This window comes from Callospermophilus lateralis, chromosome X (genome assembly GCF_048772815.1).
Source record: "Callospermophilus lateralis isolate mCalLat2 chromosome X, mCalLat2.hap1, whole genome shotgun sequence".
Classification (NCBI taxonomy): domain Eukaryota; kingdom Metazoa; phylum Chordata; class Mammalia; order Rodentia; family Sciuridae; genus Callospermophilus; species Callospermophilus lateralis.
In genome coordinates this window covers 32,462,198-32,473,307 of record NC_135325.1, presented here as the reverse complement: position 1 = coordinate 32,473,307, position 11,110 = coordinate 32,462,198, and the positions used below count along the sequence as shown (strand labels likewise).

The following is an 11,110-nucleotide window of genomic DNA, read 5'->3' as shown; positions in this document are numbered from 1 at the left end:
AGTGTTAGGATGGTGAATTTTCCCAAGAGATGGTGTTTAAAAGAACGCATAAGGAGTGAAACATACCAAAGGATACATGAAAAAAAAATGACAGGAAATCCAAAAGGAAGATTAAACTTAGAGTTACTAAAATTCAAAAGAGAATCAAAAAGGCGAAATTTTGCTCTTTTGCAGTGGGATAATCAACAAGGAAAGGAGAGCTTTCTCCCACCTCCTTGCGTGGTGTTGAAAGATTAGGAGAAAAGAGAAATCAAATCTATTCATCTCCACCAGGGGAAGTAGTTCAAATTGGAAAAATAACATCTCCAAAGATCTGTTTTTTTTTTTTTTTCTTTTTATATGGTGGAAGTCACTCCACCTCTAAAACAACTGGCTAAATTGGGAATGTAGCTCAGTGGTAGAACACTTGACTAGCATGCACAAAGGCCCTGGGTTCCACAAAACATACACACACACACACAGAAAACTGGCTCAAGCACTTTGATTTCTGTCCACAGTTCTCTCTCCTTTCCAGCCACTTGTTCAGAATGCTATCTACCAATCTCACTGAGTACTACTCCCCACACTTTCTTTTCTGCATACTCACCTAAGAGGGGAAAGATTTATGTGAGATGTATAGCTTTTAGAAGAAAATCTTTCTGCCCTAAGGTTAGGCAAATCATTCTTAGATATGACATCAAAGGTGCTATCCATAAAGGTAAAAATGATAAATTGGACTTCATGGAAATTAAAAGCCTTTGCTCTGTAAAAGATGCTTTTAAGAGGATGAACATGCAAGATATATGCTAGTAGAAAACTACTTATAAATAACAAATATGATCTTATAGTCAGCTATTTTTGTAGCTGTAACCAAAAGACCTGACAAGAACAATCTTAGGGAGAAAAAGTTTATTTGGGAGCTCATGGTTTCAGAGGTCTCAAGGCCAACTCCAATACTCTGGGCCTGAGGTAAGGCAGAGCATCATAGCAGAAGGGCATGAAGAGGAGAGCAACTTGGACATGGCAATCGGAAAACAGAACACCACTCACTAGATACAAAATATAATCTCCAATATAATCCTCCAGTGACCCACCTCCTCCAGCCACATTCTACCTTCCTACAGTTACAACCCAGCTAGCGCACCAATCAATTCACTGATTAGGTTATAACTCTCATACTCTATCCATTTTGCCTCTGAAAATCCTTCATTGTCTCACACATGAGCTTTTGGGAGACACCTCACATCTAAACCATAACATCTGACAAAGGACTTGTGCCTAGAACAAAGAATTCTTGAAACAATGAGGAAATGGACAACTCAGTATAAAAACGGGTAAGCAATTTGAACAATTCTGCACCAAACATAGGCTGATGCCTATAAAGACATGAACAAGTTAAATGCAAACTGAAGCCACGATAAAATACCACTAACAGACCTTTTTACAATAGCTGACAGAAACTGACAAGGTGGTTGAACAACTGGAACACTCATACATTGCTGGTTCAGCTACTTTGGAAAACAGTTTGGCAGTTTCTTGTAAAATTAAAAATACACTTACAGAATGACCCATCAATTCCATGCCTACACTTACCCCAAAGAAACAAAACTCGTGTTCACATATAATCCAATATGCAAATGTTCATAGACGTGTCAGTCATGATTGCTATAAAGTGGGAGCAACTTGAATGGGATTCCACTGGTGAATGAAAAAAACAAACCGTAGTGATCAGTAGAATGAAATACTACCCAGTAACAAACAGAAATTCACTATTCATATACACAGCCACATAAATGAATCGCAAATGCATTACTCTGTGTGAAAGAAGCCAGGTTCAAAGTCTGTAAGATTCCATTTATATATGGAGTATTTATATAAATGGGGTAGGGAGGAAGAGCAGGAGAAGAAGATTACCTCTAGATAGGGAAGAGAGGTGGGAGGGAAAGGGAGGGAGAAGGAGAATTGCACGGAAGATGGAAGGAGACCCTCATCATTATACAGAATACATGTATAACAATGTTAGGGAAAGAAAAGAAAAGAAGAAGTGTGTCACATTAGATTGGGTAGAGAGAAGTGATGGGAGGGGAGGGGAGGAGAAGGGGGAAAGGAAGGACAGCAGAATAAAATAGACATTATTATTGATGTATGTATATACGTGACTGCATGACCAATGTAATTCTGCAACCTGTACACTCAGAAAAATGAGAAATTATACCCCATCTGATTCAAATGTATGATATGTCAAGATCATTGTACTCTCATGTGTAACTAATTAAAACAAAAAATAAAATAAAAATGTAAATTTTATGGTAGGTAAATTTAAAAACCGAATTTTAACAACTCAGGTGGTCTGGTTTCTGTTTTAATCCAATCACCAAATTGTCCTGAGTTTCTGAGATCAAATGGATGAAAATGGGCATAGGGTTTGCCTGAATACCATGTTTAAGCTCTGTGAGTTCAGCCTTGGTATAGATTGAGATCTCTGGAAAGCAGACTCTGAGAAGGAGATTAGCACACAGATTTATTGGGGTGAGCCCTTGAAATCATCCCTTTGAAGGGAAAGGATGAGAAGGATGCAGAATTGGGCACAGAGAAAAATTGGGTAGCAACTGAAGTTCAACATCTCGCTTAGTCTACCACATGGGAATCATTGAAGATGAGGTGACTATTTGGAGGTGACCCAAGTCAAGAGGAGAGGGCCAGGCTCAATGTCATTTAGTTATGAAATGCAGGCTGACTCCTAGAAGGATGTGACTTTGGGTGAGGCAGCTCTTTTCAGCCAAGGCAATCCCTAAAAGAGCTGACAGCTGGCAGTACCACTCCCAGCACCTGGGGAACATTTCCTTTATTCCTGAAGGAAAATTTGGACAGCATCCACCACACTCCCTAACCTCTTCAAAAGAGGAAGTATTCTGGGCTGGAATTGTGGCTCAGTGGTAGAGCACTTGCCTAGCAAGTGTGAGGCACTGGGTTTGATCCTCAGCACCACATAAGAAAATAAGTAAATAAAAGGTCCTTTGACAGCTAAAAAACATTTTTAAAAAAGAAGAAGGGGCTGGGATTGTGGCTCAGCGGTAGAGTGCTCGCCTAGCACAGGCGGGACCCGGGTTCAATCCTCAGCACCACATAAAAATAAAGGCATTGTGTTGTGTCCATCTATACCTAAAAAAATAAATATTAAAAAATGGTGTTTTTTTGGTTGAAATCCAATGACAGTACACTTATCAAGTCCCTTTGGCTTTTCTAATAAAAACCTAAAATAATAAATATTTTCTGGGCAAAAAGTGAATTCTCACAGGAATTTTTCCAACTTTCCATATTTTTCCCCCTTCTTGTAATATGTATAATTTATCCTGTGGAAAGGAAACCATAAGTTGTGATGGAATTTACTTTGTTAAGCATGTTCATTTCAACCATTTTCTTAACAAAAAAATAGTTAAGGACACAGTGTAGGTCAGAGCATCTTTCATAATATTTTCACTTCAGCACATTTATACTGTATTGGATTTCTCATATTTTAAGGACTGGACAGGCTTCCAAGCTCTGGCCACAGTGGGCCAAGGATTATTCTAGAAAGATTGTTAGGATATCACTGAATACTATGAAGACAGAGGTGGCACAATGAAAGGAGGAGTAACTCACCATCTTTCCTCCTTAAACATGACTCCATTCCCTCCCTTCTCACCTCTTAAGCTTCTCCTTCTTAATCTCCTTTATAGATGTCATCTCATGCCAAATACTGGGAACCCTAAGGCTCTATCCCTGGATTTCTCTTCTTATTGTACTAAACCACCTGAAATTTTCAATTCCTGTGGCCTCTCCCAATAAGTTTACATTGTTGACTCTTAAATACCATTTCCAGATTTCTCTTCCCATTAGTCTCATATTCCCATTATGTCTCAGTATCTTCACCTGAATGCTCTCCAGGACCCTCAAATTCATATTTTTCCCAAGTCAAATCCTCTATAATACTCTAAAAATGTACTATTTTTCATAGATTTTCTGGGTTTTTTAAACTTTAAAAAATTTAGTTGTTGATGGACACAATACCATTATTTTATTTATTCCTTTTTTTAATGTGGTGCTGAAAATCAAACCCAGTGCCTCACACATGCTGTTGGCAAGCACTCTACCACTGAGCCACAACTCCAGCCCAGATTTTCTGTTTTGAATAATGCCCTGGTAAGATAATTAAAAACCAAGATGCCAGAATTAGAAACCTCATTGTCATTTTTGAGTATTCCTCCCTTTTTCTCAGATATCACATTCAGTCACCCTAGTCCATACAGTTTACCATGTGAGACTTCCTCTCTCTGTCTCTCTGTCTCTGTACTGGGGATTGAACCAAAAATGCCCTACCAGTGAGCTACATTCCCAGTTCTTTTTATTTTTATTCTTTATTTTAAGACAGGGTCTCACTAAATTGTTGAGGCTAGCCTCAATCTTAGAATCCTCCTGCCTCAGCCTCCCAAGTTGCTGGAATTACAGGCATGTGCCACCATACCCATCTTGAATGTTTTCTATATATGCCTCCATCAGTATCTCTTTCCCTCCTAAAACAGAACCATTCAATAATCCACACCTGCTTTTCCTTTTTCTCTTTCATATTTTTATTGGTACATAATAGTTTTACATAATGATGGGGTTGTTACTTATTTGAACATATGCTTGGTTTTCCTTTTTAGCTATGTGTGGCCCATTATCTCTTAATTGGTCTCTCTACTCCCATCCTCTATTGCCTACACACTGTTATAAGATGGCTCCTAGGCCAAGAGGATGAAGCCTACACTCTTTACAATACCTCATAAGTGTTTTTACAATGCCGTTATCACTCCTTAGAATGCCTTGTAAGAATTTTCACATTCTGGCTCTAATGTACCTCTATAGACTCACTTCCCATCATTTCCTTCCTATTCCTCCTGCACCTTCCATTTTGGTTCTGTTGAAACACAGTACGCTTAATATTGTGTATTCTAGTCAGACTTCTGGGTTTTAGAAAAATGCTGCATTGTTTGATGCTTCTAAAATTGAACTTCAGTTCTTCATTCTGCCTAAAAAGCCTTTTTCTCACATCTCAGTCTATTATATCCCACTCAGATATCATGTTCATATATACAGTTCTGTTGATAGAATTAATGATTCATTTTCTGAGTTCCCATGAAAGCTTATGCATTAAACCTTGTGCATGAAAACACCTTCTTACTGTTATGAGGTTGTGTCCCCTGCTGGAAGGACTGTGAGCTTCACAAGAAAACCTGAAATATAATAGCTATTAGGTTTGAACTAGTGAATTAAATACCCCCCCATATAGTTGACATATTAAGCTGGGATTATGAATTGCATGAATCTAAAAATGAATCTTAATTATACTCTGCACTCTAGGATATAAGATAGAATATATTAATGTATTGAACTTAAGGGAAAGGGGAAGTACAGTGGTCTTCCTTAACTATAGGAAATATGTTCCAGAACCCTAGAGGATGCCTGAAACTGTGGATAGTACCAAAACCAATATAAACTATGGTTTTTCCTATACATATATACTTATGATAAAGTTTAAGTAATAAATTAGGTACAGTAAGTGATTAACAACATATTGATAAAACAGAAAAATTACAACAACATATTATAATAAAAGCTATGTATAATTTCTCTCAAAATATCTCACTATGCTGTAGATCTCAGCAACCTCAGGATAGAATGTTTTTATTTCCATAAGTCAAAGATTTTTTTTCCTTTTTAATTAAAGGAAGCACTTTACAGCTTCTTTTTGGCATATCCAAATTGCCATAATCTCTACTCTTGCCCTTTGAGGCCATTATTAAGTAATATAAGGGTTACTTGAACACAAGCACTGTCATATCATGACCATTGATCTGGTAAATGAGAAGGCTAATAAATGACAAATGGGTAAGTACAGTGTGAATACACTGGGCAGTGGAATGATTCACACTCAGGGAGTGATAGAGCATGAAGACACAAGACTTAATCACATTACTCAGAATAGCATGCAATGTTTAGAACGTAGGAATTGTTTATTTCTGGAATTTTCCATTTAATATTTTTAAACCAAAGTTGGCTATATGTAGCTAAAACCATAGGAAGTGAAACTTCAGATAGCGGGGACTACTAGAATTCAGAACTAATTTGGGAAACAAAGAAGAATGAGGGGCCTTTGTGGAAGAAATGAATGAAGAGAAACCAGAGGTGGACATTATTTAAAGACACATTTATCAATTTTAACATTCTATTATTGCTGTTCTATTTTTGTAAATAGGTAAGTTGATGTGACCTAATGGCAAATAAGAAAATATCTGGTGAAAATATATTATGCAAACTAGGTATTGAAGAAGTTGAAACTTTTTATTTTTTATTATTTATGGTTTTTGTAATTGTTCTTTTTAAAAATAATTATTTTTTAGTTGTAGTTGGACACAATACCTTTATTTCACCTTTATTTCACTTATTTATTTTTAAGTGGTGCTGAGGATAGAACCCAGGGTCTCGAACATGTGAGGAGAGCACTCTGTTGCTGAACCACAACCCCACCCCTGTAATTGCTCTTGATGAATGTCTTTTGTAAAAGAATTCAAAATGTAGATAAAGGAGAAATGAAATAAGAGACAATTCTATTTTAGTTACTTAGATCACTGGTTCATTGAGACAATTTATCCATATTCTATAAAATGTCACCATCTGCTGGGGAAAGAAAAAATGTGCAATTCAACTTTATTGTGTGAGTGCTAATTCAAGTCAACATGATTACTTAGAACTATAAAACTTTTCTTTTTAGCAAGATGATTACAATAACACAGCTTGTGAAAAATTACCAGATCACAAAGGCAAATATTACTCACCACACTGTTTTGTTTGAGGATATGCTTCTTCTGGTGAGCAATTCAGATCAAATAGCCTTTAAAATGTTTTTAACAATCAGCTATTTCTCAGGACTGCTCATTCTCTGTTTTTTGCTCTTTTTGGTTACCACTTGATATGGATGTATTAGGTATTAAAACCAGGTATTATATAGGTGGGACTTCTTGAATGCCTTAGTGACCAGCTGAACAAATCCCCTCTTCTAAAAGCAATGATAGCTTCACATGGTGGTGCACACTGATAATCCCAGTGACTTGGGATGCCGAAGGGTGGTAAGTTCAAGGCCAGCCTCTGAAACTAAGCGAGACTTTGTCTCAGAATAAATTTTTTAAAAAAGGACTGGGGATGTAGTTCAGTGTTAGAGCACCCCTTGGTTCAATCCCCAATACCTGAAAAAGGAAAAAAATGATAAAAATCAATAAGACTGAAAAAAAGAACGACTTCAGGACTCTGGAAATTGACCAGGAAATGAAAGAAAGTGGAAGAAAAAATATTATTATTCAGAAAAAATGACTGGAAACATCTCAAACTTTATAAAAATAATTGATTTATTTAAGCAATAAGTTCAGTGAATACCATGTAGGATAAACACAGAGATCTATACCTAAATGCATCCTAGTGAAACCATTAAAATTCAATAAGAAAATCATGAAAGACACAAACCAAAACAACTCATCAAGTACAAAAGAACCACATTCCACACAAGGAAATCACAATGACTTCTCAGCAATAAAAATGGAAATGAGAAGGCAGTGAGATAACATGTTCAAAGTGCTAGAAGAAAAAAAATCAACCTAAAATTCTATATATATAGTAAAATTATCTTTTAAAAATGAAGGCAATGACTATTGTCATATATATCAAATTAAAAAAAGAAGAACATGACTTTATGACATTTGCCAGTAAAAATAAAAATAAAAGCAATGAGCAAAGGATCTGAATAGACATTGCTCCAAAGAAGATATAGAAATGTTCAAGAAGCACATAAAAAGATGCCCAACATTATTATTCTTCAAGAAAACCAGTATCAAATTACAAAAAGATATCCAATCATACCCACTAACATGGCTATAATCAAAGTTGGACAAAGTGGAAGCTACATATACTGCTAGTGGGAATATAAAGTAGTATGGTCACTTTAGAAAATGTTCTAGCAGTCCCTCAGAAATTTGAAAATTGAGTTGACATATGGCTCAGCAATTTCTCCCAATAGAAACAGAAACATGTCTATATAAATGCTTGTTTGTGAATATTCATAGCAGTATTATTCATAATATCCTAATCCTGCTGTCCACCAATTGATGGACAGGCAAATATAGTATATTCATATAATGAAATACAATGTGAATGAACCTTGAAAATATGTTAAGTGAAAGAAACCAGTTACAAAAGACCATATATGATGATTTAATTTTTAAATATTTTTTAGTTTTAGATGGACACAATCTTTATTTTGTTTACTTTTTTTTAAAATATTTATTTTTTAGTTATAGGTGGACACAATATCTTTATTTTATTTTTATGCTGGGCATCGAAACCAGTGCCTCACACATGTAAGCACTCTACCACTGAGCCACAATCCCAGCTTCTGTTTATTTATTTTTATGTGGTGCTGAGCATCAAAACCAGTGCCTCACACATGCAAGGCAAGTGCTCTACCACTAAATCACAAACCCTGGCCCTGATTTAATTTTTATTAAATGTCCAGATGATGGGTGACTACCATGCTGGGGAATGGGAGATGGCAGATGAGTAAAACAAATTCTACAGTGATCTCTTACTGAACATAGTAGTCTCTTTTTTCATTAATAACTCACTTGGTTGTGTTTTTTTTTAAATTAATTTTTATTGTAGGTTGTTCAAAACATTACATAGTTCTTTATATATCATATTTCACACTTTGATTCAAGTGGGATATGAGCTCCCATTTTTACCCCATATACAGATTGCAGAATCACTTCAGTTGCACAACCATTGATTTACATATTGCCATTCTGGAGTCTGTTGTATTCTGCTGCCTTTCCTATCCTCTACTATCCCCCCTCCCCCCTCCCCTCCCCTCTTCTCTCTCTACCCCCTCTACTGTAATTCATTTCTCCCCCTTATATTTTCCCTCCTTTCCCCTCACTTCCTCTTGTATGTAATTTTGTATACCCCTGAGGGTCTCCTTCCATTTACATGCAATTTCCCTTCTCTCTCCCTTTCCCTCCCACCTCTCATCCCTGTTTAATGTTAATCTTCTTCTCATGCTCTTCTTCCCTACTCTGTTCTTAGTTACTCTCCTTATATCAAAGAAGACATTTGGCATTTGTTTTTAAGGGATTGGCTAGCTTCACTTAGCATAATCTGCTCTAATGCCATCCATTTCCCTCCAAATTCTATGATTTTGTCATTTCTTAATGCAGAGTAATACTCCATTGTGTATAAATGCCACATTTTTTTATCCATTCGTCTATTGAAGGGCATCTAGGTTGGTTCCACAGTCTTGCTATTGTGAATTGTGCTGCTATGAACATGGATGTAGCAGTGTCCCTATAGTGTGCTCTTTTTAGGTCTTTAGGGAATAGACCGAGTAGTGGAATAGCTGGATCAAATGGTGGTTCCATTCCGAGCTTTCCAAGAAATCTCCATACTGCTTTCCAAATTGGCTGCACCAATTTGCAGTCCCACCAGCAATGTACAAGAGTACCCTTTTCCCCACATCCTCGCCAGCACTTGTTGCTGTTTGACTTCCTAATGGCTGCCAATCTTACTGGAGTGAGATGGTATCTTAGGGTGGTTTTGATTTGCATTTCTCTGACTGCTAGAGATGGTGAGCATTTTTTCATATACTTGTTGATTGATTGTATGTCCTCCTCTGAGAAATTTCTGTTCAGGTCCTTGGCCCATTTGTTGATTGGGTTATTCGTTATCTCATTGTCTAATTTTTTTAGTTCTTTGTATATTCTGGATATTAGGGCTCTGTCTGAAGTGTGAGGAGTAAAGATTTGTTCCCAGGACGTAGGCTCCCTATTTACCTCTCTTATTGTTTCTTTTGCTGAGAAAAAACTTTTTAGTTTGAGTAAGTCCCATTTGTTGATTCTAGTTATTAACTGTTGTGCTATGGGTGTCCTATTGAGGAATTTGGAGCCCGACCCCACAGTATGTAGATCATAGCCAACTTTTTCTTCTATCAGACGCCATGTCTCTGATTTGATATCAAGTTCCTTGATCCACTTTGAGTTAACTTTTGTGCATGGCGAGAGAAAGGGATTCAGTTTCATTTTGTTGCATATGGATTTCCAGTTTTCCCAACACCATTTGTTGAAGATGCTATCCTTCTTCCATTGCATGATTTTAGCCCCTTTATCAAATATAAGATAGTTGTAGTTTTGTGGATTGGTTTCTGTGTCCTCTATTCTGTACCATTGGTCCACCTGCCTGTTTTGGTACCAGTACCATGCTGTTTTTGTTACTATTGCTCTGTAGTATAGTTTGAAGTCTGGTATAGCTATACCGCCTGATTCACATTTCCTGCTTAGAATTGTTTTTGCTATTCTGGGTCTTTTATTTTTCCATATGAATTTCATGATTGCTTTCTCTATTTCTACAAGAAATGCCATTGGGATTTTGATTGGCATTGCATTAAACCTATAGAGAACTTTTGGTAACATCGCCATTTTGATGATGTTACTTCTACCTATCCATGAACAGGGTATATTTTTCCATCTTCTAAGATCTTCTTCTATTTCTCTCTTTAGGGTTCTGTAGTTTTCATTGTATAAGTCTTTCACCTCTTTTGTTAGGTTGATTCCCAAGTATTTTATTTTCTTTGAGGATATTGTGAATGGGGTGGTTGTCCTCATTTCCATTTCAGAGGATTTGTCGCTGATATACAGGAATGCCTTTGATTTATGCATGTTGATTTTATAGCCTGCCACTTTGCTGAATTCATTTATTAGCTCTAATAGTTTCTTTGTAGACCCTTTTGGGTCTGCTAGGTATAGAATCATGTCATCTGCAAATAGTGATAATTTGAGTTCTTCTTTTCCTATTTTTATGCCTTTAATTTCTTTCGTCTGTCTAATTGCTCTGGCCAGTGATTCGAGAACTATGTTGAACAGAAGTGGTGAGAGAGGGCATCCCTGTCTTGTTCCAGATTTTAGAGGGAATGACTTCAGTTTTTCTCCATTCAGAATGATGCTAGCCTGAGGCTTAGCATAGATTGCTTTTACAATGTTGAGGTATGTTTCCTGTTATCCCTAGTTTTTCTAGA

General features: G+C 36.6%; 1 protein-coding gene across 1 annotated transcript in view; it reads right to left on the bottom strand.

Moving 5' to 3' along the window:
• Positions 1-11,110, bottom strand: part of LOC143639426 (uncharacterized) — an 831,269-nt gene that overhangs the window by 737,295 nt on the left and 82,864 nt on the right.